Source organism: Periplaneta americana, chromosome 5 (genome assembly GCF_040183065.1).
Source record: "Periplaneta americana isolate PAMFEO1 chromosome 5, P.americana_PAMFEO1_priV1, whole genome shotgun sequence".
Taxonomy (NCBI): Eukaryota; Metazoa; Arthropoda; class Insecta; order Blattodea; family Blattidae; genus Periplaneta; species Periplaneta americana.
Window position 1 is genome coordinate 89,586,564 of NC_091121.1, and position 19,032 is coordinate 89,605,595.

Below are 19,032 nucleotides of genomic sequence, written 5' to 3' on the forward strand. Positions count from 1 at the left end.
ATACACTTTTAATTTTTTTTTTAATTTAGCTTACAAAAATACATAAATACATATTAAAGAATACAAAGCTATTCTTGAAAACTTATATTCCTAAGGGAATATTTAATTTGAAAACACAGGCATTTTGTAAACTTGGATAATTTTTAATTTTATTTATTAATAGACGAAAGCAAATACCATAATTTCAGAGCAGTATAACAATAAATGACTGTAAGGAAACCATTACCATTAATAAAAGTAGTGAGCTAATTAAGATAAGCAAATAGGCATTGATGAAATATAATAGATGTTCGAATCATTTCGACCAAGGCTTCTATGGAATGATATTCGCGTTTCTTTTCTTCGACATATTCAATGTAATAATCTTAACCCAATATATTTTACCATCGATTTTTTCCATGACGTGCACTATTCTAATCGCAAACTTAGCGAACAAGTTGTTGTCCCAATGCATTTTCGGACCGCACAGTTTCTTCAATTATGACCTGACAAATTCAGTGACCTTCAGAGAGCAACGGTAAGGAGGTAATTAGTGATGGTGGAAATAATTTAAATGCCAATATATATCGATATTGCAATATATTGCAAACCCAATTTCGATAAGTATTGCAGAAAATATATCGATATATCGAAACGATTATCTATATATCGCTATTCCCTAAGCAAATTAAGAAATGCTAATGCAATTTTTCAGCTGTACATTTATTACAATAAACATACTTAAATTTTAATATTCTTTATTAACATTGAAATTAATATCATTACAATGAAAAGCGTAAATGTAAAATTGTAACGATAAACAATACGTTTTCAATACCATATTATGTAGTTCCTAACCTAAATCAAAATTTTATTATGGTGGAGGTAAGGTAAGCTTAAATGATACAATGAGAAGCAATTAAGTGAACTGTACATGGGTCAGTATTTGATACTGGAGCAAGATTCAATTTTCTAACTTTATCGAGAACTCAATTCAGGACACAAATATAATGCTCTTTTTTACCTAACAACATCATTTTTAAGTGCTTGTAATCATTTTTAAATGAAAGTAAACTGTACTTTTTTAAATGTAAGTAAACAGTATAGCTAGTAGAGATGGGAACGATATGTCGGTTTTTACGAAATACCGATATTTTCGTTTCGATATATCGATATCGAAATTTTCATTCAATATATGGTATAATATATCGATTTTCTCATAAATTTATCGTTTTTTTGTATTTGTTTTTGTGGAATTATTATGAACAACAAAATCCACATTGGTTAACTCCTATAATGCCCTGAGAGATTAAATACAGACCTTTGAGATGGGCAGGGCATGTAGCACGTATGGGCGAATCCTGAAATGCATATAGAGTATTAGTTGGGAGATCGGAGGGAAAAAAACTTTTGGGGAGGTCGAGACGTAGATGGAAGGATAATATTAAAATGGGTTTGAGGGAGGTGAGATATGATGATAGAGACTGGATTAATCTTGGACAGGATAGGAACCGATGGCGGGCTTATGTGAGGACGGCAATGAACCTGCGGGTTCCTTAAAAGTCATTTGAAAGTAAGTGATGCTCTGATAGATGGCGTTAATGAAAGTGGGCAGTTACATAATTGTGCAACCTTGAAATATCCAATCCAATCAATGCCTCTCTCTGATTGGCTAGTCTGGAATTCGAATTCAAACTATTTAATATGCAGTACCAAATTCAAAATGCAACGTTTGCGAACGTGAAACTGAGACGGGAGGTTAATCTGCTACTGTTTTAGTATTAATGTTCTGCAAGGCAGGAGCAACTGCCACTCTGAAAAGGAACCGTCTGACTTACAGTAAAAACTTTTATTTCTATGTTTTGAAATGGAAATAGAAACAAAGATATAATACTGGTTTGAGATTTGTTTACGGCTAGGATTTCTATGCACAACCTAGTACTGACATTGTTTTCTTATTATATAATTTAGTACATAAAAATTCTATCTCTATCACCACCACCACCACCAACACCACCACAAACACCACCACCACCACCACCACCACCACCATTGATGTTTGGAATGTTGGAGTGTAACAATAACTTGTAATGGGAACTTACTGTAGAAGGATTGTATCAAATCAATTATGATGTTTTTTAAAACTTTTAACATTCTAAGTACTGTTCACTTACATTTTAAATTGAATACAAGTACTGTTTACTTACATTCAAAATTGAATACAAGAACTGGTTACTTACATTTAAAAATTATTATGTTATTATCTAGAAAAGAGCATTATATTTGTGTTCTGGACGGAATTCTATATAAAATTAGAATCGCGGATTGGAATAAACTGATTGGAATCCTAAAGAAAATTGACATGGATTGGAAAGAAAGAAGGCTTTTCAGTAAGCTATAAATGAAACAACGAGTCAAAGAAGAAATTTAATGTCAGAAACAAGTGAAATGGGGAGAAGAGTAGGACAAGGATGCCTTTTATCACCTACCCTGTCCAACATCTACTTGGAGGATTTAGTGAAGAACTGTGTTCAGAACGTGGGAGGAGTGATAGTAAGAGGAAGAAGAACAAAGTGTTTAAGATTTTCTGATATGGCGTTGTTAGATAATACTAAGGGATAAGTTACTGGAGCTAAATGACAGCTGTGAGCAGTATGGATTGAAGATAGTTACCAACAAGTTGAAAACCATGGTCATAGAAAGAATAGTAAAGAAGGTAAACTTGCGAATTCTAAATGAGGCAGTGAAGCAAGTGGACAGCTTCAAATACTTAGGGTGTAGTATAAGCAGTAATATGAGATGCTAACAAGAAGTCAAAAGGAGAATAGCAATGGGAAAGGAAGCTTTTAATAGAAAAAGGAGCACCTTCTGCGGACCTCTGGAGAAAGAATTAAGGAAGAGACTAGTGAAGTGCTTTGTGTGGAGTGTGGCATTGTACGAGGCAGAAACATGGACATATTACTACCAAGTGAAGAGAAGCTACTAGTAGCAACATAATTTCTGTTGAGAGGAGTTAGACCACTTTTGCACTGACCCCTTTCAATTTTAAAACGTTCCTGAATTTATTAAAGTAGCTACATGATTTAACAATGTTATATATTGCTTCAATTTTCGCCCAGTGATAATAATTTTTGTCCATGTTCAAAAATAAAGTTAAATAACATTATTTCCTAGTTTTATTAATTTTTATAATTTAAAATAAAAATAAAAACTGACTAAAATTTGTATTGTCAATTCTAAAAATAGACGAAATGCTGTCTGTATTCCACTCATTCAGATTAAAAATGTCTATTCCCATCATCATTTATAAGCAGTTAAGAAAAGTGTCTCTCATTTGGGTACTTTACATTTATATAGTATAATATATATATAGTATATTATTATTATTATTATTATTATTATTATTATTATTATATAAATTAATCCGTGGCGCTACACCCCGTGAAGGGCCTAGACCGACCAGCCAGCTGCAGGCCTCACACCCACATGCCGGAGCAGAGGTGGACGATCATCCAACCAGAATGGAGGTATCGTGTGGTTAGCACGATGATCCCCCCAGCCGTTATAGCTGGCATTCGCAACCGAATTTCGCTGCCTATCGTAGCTTCCCAAGTGCATCACGATGCTGTGGGCACCGGTCCCATACACTGGCCGAAATTTCATGAGAAAATTTCTTCCCCCATGAGGACTCGAACCAGCGCGCATTCCGTAATTCGAGTCCTAGGCGGGATATATATAAATATAATTTATATATATAATTTATATTTATATATTCAATAATTAGAGCAATTAGAAACAATTGTTTCATCTTAATAACAATTCAAAACATTGCTCCCCTAATATTGATTTAATATTCACTAACCATAAATATATTCATGTGAACCAAATTACTACCTATTGGCCTAATACATAGGATAGCTCCTATATCTGTGTATATTTATATATAGGCCAATAATTTTTTTCCTGAAATCATAGCATGTTAGAACTCAATCATGGTTTTAACACCTGTATCCCAAGTTACATGTGATTATACAAAAGCATATTTTGACATGAACAAAAAAACGCGCATAAAGAATTTATGCACACTTTCCCATAGTAAAAGTAAGTGTTCTAATTTTTTAGCTCGTGTGCATAAAACATGTCTGTCAGCTGTCATGTACACTAGATGAATGCGGGAATAAAAATGCGAAAAAAGGGGAGAATAGGATGCGATGGGAATAATAATAATAAAAACAAACTCGTTGGTCGATTAATAAAAAAGGCAAACAGAAGTTGGCAACAGTGTGTCGAACAAGATGGATCTACGGTCGGTTAATTTCCCCTACAAACTTGGACCGTGTACGTGCTAGTTTTGCAAACCGCCTCGCTCCTCGCTGGGGACCAATCAATTCCGTCCACTCAGAAACAACTTCTGTGTACATCCTGCTTCTTTTCTTGCTTTAAACAAAAATCGCAATGTAAGTGTATTCATTTTCAAATTTTTGTACATTTTAACGAGCATCGAATTTCCACTTCGAGATCAGAATTCGAATCCGTGTGGACTCGAGTAAGTATTTAGCAAAAGAAATTTTTGAGTCACTTTTTTAGAAATAATTCCACTTTTTTTTCTAATTTCATACTATCATTTTCGGTAAATTATCATCAATGTCATCGGAAATCTAGGCTACTTTATCGTACTGTGTTTAACGCCTGTAGTTTTCGTGGTTTCTCAAAAGTTGAAAGTGAAATGATATAAAAACATCAGGAGAAATAGGCCATAAAATCCTAAATTTTAACAGAGAATAAACTCATTTTTCCCTGGCTCAAGGGTTCACTTGTTGCCGCTATCTGCTGTCTGTGCCTTGACATTTCTAACAGAACTACTGGTTTGTCCTTTTGAGAGTCACTTGCCTCCTTGGGACAATGTTACAGCGACAATGAATATCAGATTTGCTGTAGAGCTACAATGTGTTCCACTCAGTCAAATTCGAATTCTAGAATATTTTTGTTTCTAGGCAAAATTTCGTAAACAAATGTAAGTGACTAGCACCTTCGTGAACTTCAGATATGGTTGTTGGTAGTTCAGGCAGATGGTGATTCCGCTATCTGTAGTTCGATTCACGTAATAGTTTTATGTCGTAGGTTGGATTCCCATTGGTTCATGGATTTTCTCCATTGATCTTATCCTTCCAGAGCACAGTGGCACTGCGATTTACTCAGTCCATAACATAAATAAGTACCAGGGATGAAATGTATGGAGAAATTCGGGTTTTACTTTTTTTATTTTTGATTCTATTTAATCTTTATTTTTTTATTTAGTTCCGATTTTTGTTTCAGTATTTATTTAATGGGGTAAAGCCAGCAGGCACGTAGAATTGAAAGTCTTACTGTCATTAATGCCGATCATCTGTAAAGGTGGAAGCAATAACCTTCCGCCTTCCACAGGTTCGAAAAAATTTAAATTATGGTGTATTTAACGACGCTCTCAACTGCAGAGATTATATCATCGTCGCCAGTGTGCTGGAATTTTGTCCCGCAGGAGTTCTTTTATATACCAGTAAACCTACTCACATGAATTTAAAGATCATGTTGAATTGCCAGATAAGTTTTATGAGATTGTATTAAAATCAACATTTTATTCAGTCAATCACTTATCAGTTATCAATGACAGAAAATTCTGTTACATTGAAAAGTACAATTGGTAAAAGTTACCACGAATATTTTCGACCTGCATAGAGGTCATCTTCAGGTGATATTTTTAGCATACAATATTTAAAAACTATGTGAGTTTTAAATACATTTGAACACTTATAACTATGTGTGCTTGACATAAATCGGTGAGTAACATACATTAAATGACGTATAGATTAAGTCTTCCATAGATCATTTTGCGATACGAACATTAAAGCACATGCAATGTGTTTGAAACATAAATTCAATTGAATTCGTTTAAAAAATTGTTCAATGTTTTATGACTAAAACTGTTCAGTATGATGTTGGAAGACTATGAAATATTCTCGACCTGTATAGCGAAATCTTCAGTTGTAATTTAACAAACATTAATTAAAGCTAGATGAATGAAGACTTAACTTATACGTCAATTAACATTATGTATGTCACTTCAATTTGGTCTCTAATGAAGCTGGCTTTTTTATTTCCTGGGATTTAATACTATAGAGAAGCGATTACGTAATTAGATGACAAAAACCAGATTACAGATCACCTACGAAACCAGCTGTTTTCACCAGAAAATCTCAGTCCAGCACCCTTCGCGAGTATGGCATTCTGTCTGTTGCCATCTAAATCACGCAGGCCCAGCCGGAGCAGACCTAGACTTCAAACGAGTTGTAACAGCGACGGAATTCCATCCTCTACACACGCATAAACGATATTCTACATCACTGTCGCCCTTCGTTTGAAGGCTAGATCTAAACTCTTATGCATATATCACCCTATTCCACAGCTGTTAAGAAATGATATGACGGGAAACGTATGGTCAAATGGTGGGTGTTGGCGGAAAGAAATTTGTAAACTTGAAATGTAAAACAATAAGGACCTACATCCGTCGATCTCATTCACCGAAAGCATACTTTAATTCAATATCGGGGGGAGGGGGGTCGAACCAAAGTTCAAAGTCACGTTATAGTACTGATTTACCAGATGGGTAAGTACCAAGCCATTGTAGTTGAACTCTCTCTGTGTTATAGTTTTCACTTTATGTTTACCCTTTCAATGGGACGGTAAATAACTCAAACGGTAACGCGTTTGCCTGCTGGTCCGAAGTTACTCTCGGGCGTGGATTCGATTCCCGCTTGGGCTGATTACCTGGTTGGATTTTTCCAAAATGTTCTACAAAACCGTAAGACGAAAGTCAGGTAATCTATGGCTAATCCTAGACCTCATCTCGTTAAGTGGGCCTACTATTTCGCTATTGGAAATCCAATCGACGCGAAATAACGTGATTGATACAGCGTCGATAAATAATGAGTAAAAATGGGATTGCAAATGTCGGAATGAAAGAAGTGAAATTGCTTACTGTTAACACGGATATTTAGCAAGAAAATGGATATCTTGCGTTAGGGATGTAGTTTCAAGGTTTCAGCGTGAATACGTCTATGTCCGACGCACAAAGTCACTTATATTCCTTTGATTTCTGGGCCCCACGGCAGTGTTGCCATACCTACTGATTTAGCAGGAGATTTCCTGTTTTTCCATTGAATCTACTGCCATACTGATTTTTTTGTCAAAAGTCGGAATTTCTCCTGCTTTTTTGCATGCTGCAGTCATCAATGGTGCTATGCCCGGATTTTCAATTTATTACTTTATATATTATGTCACCATGTCTTATTTCTGCATCTTATCCACAAGTCAAACAATGTTTTTATTTGTCTCCCTGCTCATAACGCGTCGCCACAATAATGCTTACAAGGAGCAAGGTGTCGCCTCTTTCCTGGAGTCCAGGCGACAGCTTCCGCCCTGTAGACTAAACACTATTCAGGCGACGGCATATATCAGCAGCACACTGTGCAGATAAAGGCCATACTGTTTTATACACGTGACTCAGAGTTATGTGTCTCTCTCTAATCTACTCGATAGTCTAAACATAATTTTACAGAATGATAGTTGTTTATGGAGAACGAATGTTTGAAACCATACCACGAAAGGATGCACACCCTCCTCCCCCCCACACTCAGTAATATAATCTTCATGCAACGTAAGTATGTGATAAGTAATTTCAATATTGTTTTGGGGACCTGGGGAACAGACGAAGAAAACTTATTCTGGTTATTCAGTAGTGAAGTTTGTTTCTCATTGTGTGCACGTGAAACAGTGAGAGAGTGCAGTGTAGGTACTGGTATTTTTGTGTTACATATTCTTGCACAGTGATCTTTTAAAATGAATGAAAGTGTCCCAGCAAGAAAGAAAAGTAAATACTCCCAGAATTATAAATCGGAGTGGGAAAATGATGAACAGTTTAAAGGGTGGTTATGCAAAAGCAGGAAAGGGGATAATTTTGCGTACTGTAAAGTCTGCGATTTTCATATATCTATAGGAGCAAGCGGGAAAACAGGTTTGGAAAGATATGCAGAAACACAAAAACATTTGAAAAGTTCGAAAACACTTTAGGACAAAAAACTCTATCAAGTTTTACGAGTGCGACTACAAAAATAGACACTCAGGTGAGAGAAGCAGAAGTGAGACTATCAGGTTTTGTAGCAGAACATAATCTGTCTTCCAATATCTTCCAATATTATAGAACATTTGCCAGCACTAATTAAATCTATTTGTCCAGATTCTGAAATTGCCAAAAAGATAACTTGTGGGCATACAAAAACTGCAGCAATCGTCCAAAATGTAACGGGAGTGGAAAGCAAAGAAAGATTGTACAAAATTCTGAGGGAAAAACAATTTTCTATCATTGTCGATGAATCTATGGACAAAAGTTCTACGAAACATTTGTGTATTGTTGCACGCGTTGATAATGGGGAAGGTATTACTGACGCTTTTTTCGATCTTATTCCAATAAGTGAGGGAACAGCGGGGCATTTATATGAACATGTAAAAACCTTGTTTGTGTCTAATGACATCCCATATAAAGACAACTTAATTGGCTTTACTGCAGATAATGCAGGTGTTATGATGGGGAAAAGGCATTCTCTTTGCACTATGCTGAAAGCAGATGTACCCAACTTATTTATTATGAATTGTATTTGTCATTCTTTTAATCTTTGCTCCTCGTACGCTTGCACCAAACTTCCATGCGCTCCTGAAGATTTGGCACGTGATGTGTATAATTTTTTTCATGCGAGTGCAAAACGTATTGAACTATTCAAAAAGTTTCAAAGTTTCGTGTAGGTCTAACCACATAAACTGTTGCATCCCAGCCAAACACGTTGGTTGTCCCTACAAAGTGTAGTTTCCCGACTTCTAGAGCAATATGATGCACTGAAACTCTTTTTCACTCATTCAGCTGCAGAGGATAGATTGTTAGCTTCAGAATCTATTCTAGAAAATCTAAACAATCCATTCAGTAAACTTTATTTGGAATTCCTTGAATTTCTACTACCAATTTTCAATAGATTGAATAGACAAATGCAAAGCGAATATCCTCAAATCCAACAGTTGCGAACTAATGTATGTACTTCTGTCAAAACCATTGCAGAATGCTACATAAAACCGGAATATATTGGAAGCAAAGGATTAGAAAATATTGATTATAAGGATCCCATTAATTTTTTTCCCATTGAAAATATGTATTTTTTGTGCGAAATTTGCCATTTCCTTGCGTACCAAAAATTTCCAAGAGCAAGGCATAAAATTATTCAAACTAAGGTGTATAGAATACTACATAGAGACACTTCGTCAAATATTTGATCGATTTCCATTCTCAGATCCAATAATGAAGAATTTACAAATTCTGGATCCCTCAGTATTAAAAGACTCCGCCATTGAATCTGTACCACCACTTGCAGCTCCATTCCCTAACATTATTGAGGAGACGAAAATTCAGGAACTCGATACTGATTGGATGTTGTTGCGCAGACATTGCTATGGGCAGTGACGGTACCGTTCAAGACTTCTGGATGAATGTGAGAAAAATAAAATACGCCGACAACAGTCCTGTGTTTCCATTACTATCAACATTTGTGTGGTCCTTGTTGAGTCTTCCCCATTCAAGTGCGGCCGTGGAACGAGTGTTCTCGTCAGTTAACTTGATGAAGACCAAAACAATAAACAGATTTGGAACTGAAACACTCTGTGGTTTACTGCACACAAGAAGACTTTTATCAGGATCTCAGTGTTACTCATTTCCAATAAACACTTCACTAACGCAGAGAGTGACGGATAACATGAGCGAAAATGAAGAAAACTGAAGAAATAATGGATGTGCTGATAGTTTCTGAAGATACGATGCAGGGGAGTAAGTTTATTGTTATAACTTATAGACCGTAATGTTGCAGTAAAGCACACAATCCCATTTATTCAAAGTGACTGTCACTTGTCACTATCTTATTGTCATACTGCCTTTTTTGGACAGAAGTTTGTTATAATCGCAGCTAATGCAGTACTGTCTTTAATATAATCTTTAAAATAAATCTCGTTCTATCGAAAATCGTTTGTGAATAGTGTATACAAAAAATTCCTGATTCATACATTTTAATGCAGAACATTGTCAATAAGACATTACTGTGGAAAAACAAAATTGCATTGGGCGTCTAGTCGTCTGTTTAGTTACATACGCTGAGTAGAGTTGACAGTAGCAAAATTGTTCATTTCATTGGTTAAGGATGTGTTATTTAGTAACACAACAGTATTACCTTTCTTACAGTAGGCCTACACTGTAATTAATATGATAATAGAAAGAGGAAATTCATGTTTAATTAATCTACTGCAATCTCCTGTTTTTTTCGATGATTTTCTTCTGATTTTCGTGAGTAGGTCGTGGCAACACTGCCCCACGGTACTTTTGGTTGAACTCCTCGTACTACGGTGTGAGTCTTCAGTGCCCATATCTGCTCTCAGCGTATTCCGAATCTCAGCGCTGAGCAATCTGATGGCATAACGGTATTCCGAATTTCAACGATGACGTCATTGATGCTCCACCGGTGTCGCACCGGTTCCATCAGCTTGCAGAGGTGGTGGCAGTCTCCATCAGCCGCCATCAGTGAATCTGATTGGTTCTTGTATAGCGCGGGAATTAGCAGACGAATAACATTGTGCACTGTTGTGTCATGGCGGTGTGTTCTTCTTTGGTTCTGCTGTATTGTTTGTAATGAGCACAAAAAAATATATGTTAGTGGCTTATGAACGAACATATCAACGGACCAGTTATTACTACTGGTTCAAGAAATAAATTGTTTATGCTCTCTTTTCTTTGAACGAGATGACAGTACGGAAATTTCGAAAAAATTTGATATTGTAGCACAGAAAACAACTTGTACAGCCGCCATGACAGCCATGGAACCTTCCAGCAGTTTTGTTCATATTTCGCTGCAGTGTGACATCATTGATGTCTACCGGTCCGGTGAGATTCGTAATACGCTGTCTGCCTCAACTCGCATGTTTCGTCGCATCGGTCAGTTTTCATCGTCTTCTACTGTATCTCTCTCCCTCGCCGTCTGTTGTATTTTGCAATTTTGATAATATTTTCACTACGTATAGGCTAATCCGACATTTTCCGAAGTTAGTAAATTTTTAAAACTTCGGTTCAGACCTGAAACAAAACAAGTTGGAAATAAATTAAATGCTCTGTTTCGGATAGATCCCGACCAGACAAATCTGATGATACCGGTTTGGTCGACTCATGACCACCCACTGAGGAATTAAGGACCCCTCGAAGTAGCGGAACTTTGAGCTACAAAGCTATTTTTCGCAGGCGCACTGTGACTCAAGTACTTTAAATTCAAATTGAACTTGTATTTCAGTAAGAGAGCTCTATTAACTTGAGTTAAGAGAAAAATGAAATATACTAAAGCATTAATGGGGAGATCTGTGATTCGGTGTCGAACTATGAGGATCCGAGTACGCGCAAGAAGCGACGTAAGTAGCATCGATTTTCAAGTCATCATATTTAGTTAAAAAAAAAAAAAAAGCGAAACGAACAACGACTATCACTACGTTTCTTAACGGACAAAGTTAGCTTAAATATGCATTTTCATTAAATTGAAGCACCACGTCCTGGAACGATTCCCTTGTTAGTGGCAGTAGGAACAGCGGAGCTTTCCGAATAGTTTTTTTAATCGGTTACAGTTTCTTCTACTTACCGTAAATCTATAACATGGGACATCTATATATTCATATGCTGATGATACAGTAGTTATTTTCAGTGTTTTTTTTTTTTGGCAAGAAGCATATAGAAATGCTAATATAGGTCTAATATTGTTAAAAAATGGCTTGATTCCAACTTCCTTTCTTTAAATATATCTAAATCAACCTTAGTTCCTTTTTCGTTAATAACTGACAGTATTCAAAATTTAGAAACTAGCGATGAATATAGACTAATAATATACAGTGAAAATTGTTTTGATTCCAAACGTTGTAAATGTCCACCATTGAAGGGAGCCACATTTGTGAAATATCTGGGTATCATTCTTGATCAAAATTTAAAATGGCCTCATCACATTATTTATCTTTGTAAGAGGCTTTGTAAAAAAAATTATAAATCCGTTAATCTTCGATGTTACTTACCCATTAGAGTTCTACGAAATGTTTATTTGGTCATTTTTTAGTCTATCACTCAATATGGTATTATTGTTTGGGGTGGAAGTACAAAAATTAATCTTAATCCGTTAAATTTACTACAAAAACGAATAATTAAAATTTGTTTGAAGAAACGTTTTGATTATCCAACTAAATTAATTTATTCTGAATTTAATTAATGTATTTAATATTGAACAAATTTATAAATATACCCTGTAAAAAATTTTATCTTAAAAACCGTAATAAGTTTATATTACAGGCACATAATCATGACACAAGACGAAATAATAATTCAACATTAGTAGAATCTAAATGTTTCACATATGCTGGTCTAAAGCATAGCATTAATTTTGGCCCTCGGTTGTATAATTCTTTAGCTAAATTACACCCAGAACTTCTAAAATGTAACCCACTAACATACAACAAGAAAATTAGAAACATATTAATGTCTTCAATTTGATTAAATAAATTTGTAGCCTATGTGTAGGAATTAATCAGCCTATATTATATTTGTATTCTATAATTTTGGAATATATTTTTTTTTCATAAATTGTCCTACTTTATTCACGTACGATATTATTCTTCTCTATGTTAATATTATAATATAATATTATTATATAATTTCATTTTAATTTTAGTTCCTATTTTATTTTATTTTCTATATTCCTCTTATATTAATATATTATAATATATAATTTCACTGTCACTGTAATTTTAATTTTAGTTCCTATTTTATTTTGTATATTCTCTTACAGACCTATTAATAATATATCTGAACTGGGACCGAACACTAGCGCTGCTCATTCGGTCCTCAAATTTTGTTAATATTACTGTATCTCCTTTTCTATGTTGATTGTATTATTTTATTTCTATTTCTCTTGTTGAAATTATATTCTGTATTGTGTATATTTAAATTTAAATAACAAATAAAATAAATAACATATCTGGTTTCAAATTCGATCAGGAAATAAACCCCTCCAATTTTATTTTTATTTTCATAAAAAATTTACTCTTTTTTCAAAGCCATGGAGAACTGTTTCCCAAAGGTATAATAAGACTTAAGAAATTATAGTTTTAAAGCACGTTTTCTCCGGCATGCTGTGTACCCCTTCGCCATGAGAATTCCACCGCTTGTGAGTTTAGATTAGATTTGAAAATTTCTATAGTGATGGGATTAGGGTAAACTACATGATTAGATGAGACAAACAGGCTTAGATTCCTCAGACGCGTATTAATTAATACTGAACACTTGAATGACAATCCAATCGACAACTGATTTGCCTACACAGTTGGATTACCTTGTAACCAGACGAATGGACATGTACGAAAGGAAGTACACATAACGCTCCATTGCAAACCGCATTGGATTTGCACGCATTACTTAACGAGGGAAGCGCGTTTCATTGTCAGTGATACCGATACGTAAACAGCTGAATCGCCATCCTGGAGACGGGAATAATCTTCTCTAGTTAGTAGATAACCTTACATTATATTGTCTTTTTAATATAAAATGAATCCGTCACGACAAGAAACGTATTATATACAGGATGGAAGGTAAGGTAGTACATTATTTGACAGGAGTCACAGAACTCATTATTTACAGTAAGTTTTGTCAAATAAAAAAAAATATAGGACTTACGGAAAGTGAGATAATTACAAATGTTTCGAAAGCGCTGACGGCAATTGCAAGATGTCTCAACGCCGCATAAGTAGTATCCCACACCACATATGGACAGCGACTTGAAGGGGGTGGGTTAAGTTCAACTACCTTTCACCGTGTATCTTGCAGCAGGTGAGGGGAGGACGGCAGCAAACAAATGTACTGAGCTTCGGTGCAATACTTCGCGAGCTAATCTGGGGATAAATCTTCGCACAAAAATGACCTACGTAAATTCCGGAGAGGCACTAACTGTTGTTTGTTTAGTTTGTGCAATTTAATGTCAGAAAATATAAAATTAATAACCCCAATGAAGAAAATAGCTCGTGTCCGGGCGCAGTTCAACAATGATTGCAGAATTATCAACTTACAATGCAATACATTAACAATTCAATACTAAGTATGACGTAATAATTTTAATGTAAGCAAGAAATACATACACGAATAACAAGAAATAACGTGAAAATCAGGAAATTATGTCAAAATTAGTGAAAACACTCAGGATTGAAGTTTCAGTTACAATTAATGAAAAAATAAAACTGACGTAACTTCGTGAACAAGATGTAATTTACATTACGGTTTGTTGTTTTACGAATCACTCATTCTGGGCGTTAATAATGAAATAAAGAGCAATAAACTCTATACACCACATTCCTCTCACATCTTACAGGTACAGTTCAAAATGTCCACCATCAGCGTGCGTGCAGCTTTCTCATCTTCTAGTCCAATTATGACGAAGTCTGGCCAGTAGTTCTTCACTGTTCCGAATTTCTTCCGCGGCCTGGATCATGTCTAAGTACTCACGATTTGTGAACTCTGGCATCTCGTAGTTTTGAAATAAACTAAACTGTATCGCTGTACGTCCAACTGCACACTAATGCAATGCAAACGTCACAACAGCTGATCAGTTGCGAGTACTAGGCAAACTGTCTGCCGTCCGGACAGCGATGCCAGATTTTAAGGCCTTCTGTACGTGACCCGACAATCAATGTTTCCAATGATTCTTCTTCAATCGATTAATTCGAAATCTGTGAATTTTCTAATTAAAATACTGCTCCAACATGAACATAATAAACGTTTTCTTCGTTGTTATACAAGAAATTAAACCGTATTTTAAACAGTATTCTTAAAATTCGCGAACGAAATGTCTGCATAGAAGTGTTATTTCTTCAAAAACCTCGCAAAAACGAGCAAAATGGTATTATACTTTTTTGTTCGTTATATTTCAAGGAATCACATCCTACATTTAATGTACTTCCTTACCTTCCACCCTCTATAATAAATTTTCCATGAACACACTGTAAGTCACCACATAATTATCAACATTATTTCCTCTATTATTAGATTCCTTTCACAACAATAGAAACTATTGAGAGACAGATATTCTCGTATGATTAAACGAAGATTGTGGATAAAGTACTGTCAACATAGACAGTACGAATATGTTATTGGCCTTACATGGAAAACACATTTACATCATTTCAAAATAATCACTAGCGTGTTCTTGTATCTTTTGTCTAACCCACGGTAACCATTGAATGCCATTAGCGAGGTTGTTTTTGTTGATCTCTCTCATGAACTGCCGTACTGCAAGATGCACTGATGCAATATCTGGAAACATTTTGCCTCTAAGTGATTCTCTGAACAGTGGCAACAAATCGTAGTCACAAGGACCCATGTCAGGGGAATAAGATGGTTGTTCCAGTACTTCCCAATTCCATCTCTGTAACATTCAGTGACATGACAAAGAGAATTTTATTAGCATGCAAGATGAAAGGTGGATCATCTCTCAGGAAATGTCGATGTTTGTGCCGCATAGCTGGACGTAGGCTGTATTCGAGAAAATGTTGGTAGTACACTGAATTGACATTTTGGTCTTGAGGTAGGCATGGCTAATGATAAACCTTCACTATGCCACTATCAGCATGACTCACCCTAGAGGATGAATCCTTTTGGACGTGGTGATCCTTTATGGTGCCATTCATTTAGTTCAGGCTCATATACCCGTGCCCACGTCTCGTAAATGGCAACATTACATTGCAGGAATACGTCCCATTCGTTGTGGTATCTCTGCAGGTAGAATTGAGCTATTGCGTATCGGTGCCATTTATGTGTTTGTTAGGTTATGAGGAACCCAACGTGCTGCAATTTTTCTTCATGATGTGCCAAGCAGTTTGATGGATAATTCTCGTACAGTCCAGCGATGGTCAAGGAGACCTCGCAATAACTCCACTTGTTCGTCACAAATGAACGCGAGATCTGTGCGAGCTACATGTGCCGTCTCATTCCGACCCGTACGAAATGCAGAGACTCATCTTGCAACCGTCCAATACGGTAGTGCATCGTTTCTACAAGCTTCAAGTAACCCTTAAGGGGAGGCAGAGATGAATATTTCAAAATCCACAAAATTTTTCCGATTTGTTTGAAATTGATCATGGATACTAAGTATGTTATTAGTAATGGACATACCAAGTTTCAACTTTCTAAGTACAATAGTTCTGTAAATATTAATAATTTTATAAAACTTTATATCGTTTGATATAAAATGCTCCATGCACCAAATTGTAAGAAATTTTCGATATTTTAAGGGCACAAAATCAAAACCTAACATCGGAATATCAAAATAAAGATAATAAAAATGGAAAAAACCAAATTTTCATTTTTTCTTCAGTTTTGTTCGAAAATTTCACCTCTGCCTCCCCTTAATGACATTAGTGTGCATTTCTACCGCGGGCTATCTCGATTTTTATCTACGATTGCTGCTCACGTTTAGTAAACATGCTTTAGAGCTGTTAAAAATAGTGCTCTACATTTAATCACGCACAATAACATCGGTTGTCTTAGCAACTGGTTTTACCATTCAATACATCGACAATATCTCGAACTGCGATCACCAGTTGCCTCGTATCGCACACGAAAGCGCATGACTTGTTATCGGCACTGTTGCCACTACTTTATAACCCGTATAATACATGATCACTACAAAATAATGCTACAGGTTACATTCTTCCCAAAGTCTGAAAATAAAATATATCCGTTCCGTTTAGTACTTATGGGCCATATTCATAGACATTCTTAGTGCGGGCTTCCGGAAGATGATCAGCGAACCAAAGTTTTTCGTATTCATAAACCTGTGTTAGCGATATAATATGATATGAATCCTGTACAAATATTCAGTCGATAGCCGGGGCTAGTTTAGCACGCTCGTAGCGCGGGCTAGCGAAATTTCAATGAATAGCACCCTAAAGGTTTAAAGATTTTAAATCTTGCAATAAATACAAAATCTGCGCTTGTTACATTTACACCATTGCAATCAGACACAATAGGGACGAGGTTGGAATGGTATAGTAAAGTATCCGACCCAGCGCTTGTCTTTGCGAGTGGTTTTGGGGAAGTGGGTAAGCAATGTTTTGAATTCCAAGCATATTGACTTGACCTCTTATTCTCCATGGGCCGTTGGCTATGTAATTGATATGGAGGTGATCGCATGGGAAAAATCTTGGGTGAAGTTATTCCCCGTTGCTTCCTGCAGAAGTGGTGGATGCAATTATTGTGAGTTGTTGCTTAGTCAACTGTCCGAAGACTGGTCTCAACCTCACAAGTTGTACCAATGAGACACCACTTATGAGGTAACTAGGACAGGAGATAATGGGGTAGGGTGGCCAGTTCCTGTTCCCCTTCATTGCATACATCTCCGATTAGTTTTATGTTACATTAATCAGACTTTAGGATCATAGAAACATAAAAAATTATAGTGATCTATACAGCATTGTAGTACTTCAAAAAGTCTTACCCAAGCAGTTTAATATAAATTCCAAATAAATTGGTCAACAAATTCAAATATGCGGGGTGGAGAAACAATAGCCTACTGTATCAATTTGTTAATAATGTGTTAAGTAAGGGGCGGATGTTTATGAAAACTCATCTTCTTATTTTTCACGTTAGGACGATGCCTATTAATATAGAAATCCTTTCTATGTTAATATCAACGTAAAAAATAATTTCTTATATTGCATTTTTTGACGTTTTTGAACTAATAGGTCATTTGTATATTTTTTCGGAATTTTTTGGCCATTTTTAATAATTTGAAGAACTTTCAGATCATTTGCAATGCATTTTACTTTCTTATTTACCGATAGGTCTGTTAAATCTTTTTCTAAGCAAAGAGATCAGTAGTAATAACCTACTGAATAAGTGAATAACAGTGAAGTTTTAATTTTATTGTTCGAAACAGACTCTAAAATCCATCCCTCATTCCACTGAAGGCTTCACTTCACACAACGGAAGTAATATAAAATGCTTTACAACAGCTTAGTTCAAGTGCGAGCTTTGACCGCTACTGTTCATTTGTCGGTACGAGGGTGTCTTTAAAATTTATGTTTGGAAGGGGAGAAACGTTCAACGTGTCTTGGACAGGATGTTGTATCCTCAATATGGTTCGGAAGGGATGTCTACTGTAGTAGACAGTATTTTTAACACAAATATTGCAAGAATGCACGCTGTGCCCACAATTTATTTTCTCATTCACACTTCCTCATTTGGAAGATCTGGTAACAAAAATGAAGCGCGAAAAGAGGGGGAGACAGAGAATGAAGGCACTGACATGGACCACCTGATTGAAGCACATTGTAAACCCTCATTAAAATATATAGTTTTCCCTTTAAAACCTTCATTTTGTTTTTATACCATTAAGTACGAGAAAAATTCGTACCGGCACCGGGAATCGAACCCAGGACCTCTCAGCTGTGCACGCTGAGTGCTCTCTAACCAACTGAGCTATACCAGGACCCGATTCACGACGCCGGCCTAACTCCTCTCGTAGTATCGTGTTACTAGTCATACTAGTCGAGCAAAATATAATGAGGTGGGCGAGACCTCATTCATATTTGATACATTCATTTTGTTGCATGTTCTTTTCCTTTATCTTAGCTAAATTCCAGGAAGTTGCCTCCTCTCTCAGAGATTTACAGAGCGGTCATTGAAACAAGGTGACTAATTTTTAAGAAGTTTTTATGCTAGTACGGTCTACAATATTTAAATGTCTTTTTCTTTTAATTTTATGTCATTTTTCCATTAGTTTAAGGGCATTTTAATGATCATTTTAAGTAGATTTTTAGGTCATCAATATCCTCCACCTAGTGACAACACAATTTATAACAGGGAATGATTAGAGAGGAGAAATTTAATAGACTCCTGGTTCGACTCCTGCATGAATT

The 19,032-nt window shown here is 35.8% G+C and overlaps 1 protein-coding gene across 2 annotated transcripts in view; it reads right to left on the reverse strand.

Annotated features, from left to right (window-relative positions):
• The window catches only part of LOC138699962 (uncharacterized), a 377,861-nt gene that overhangs the window by 170,319 nt on the left and 188,510 nt on the right, over positions 1 to 19,032 (reverse strand). The window lies entirely within an intron of this gene.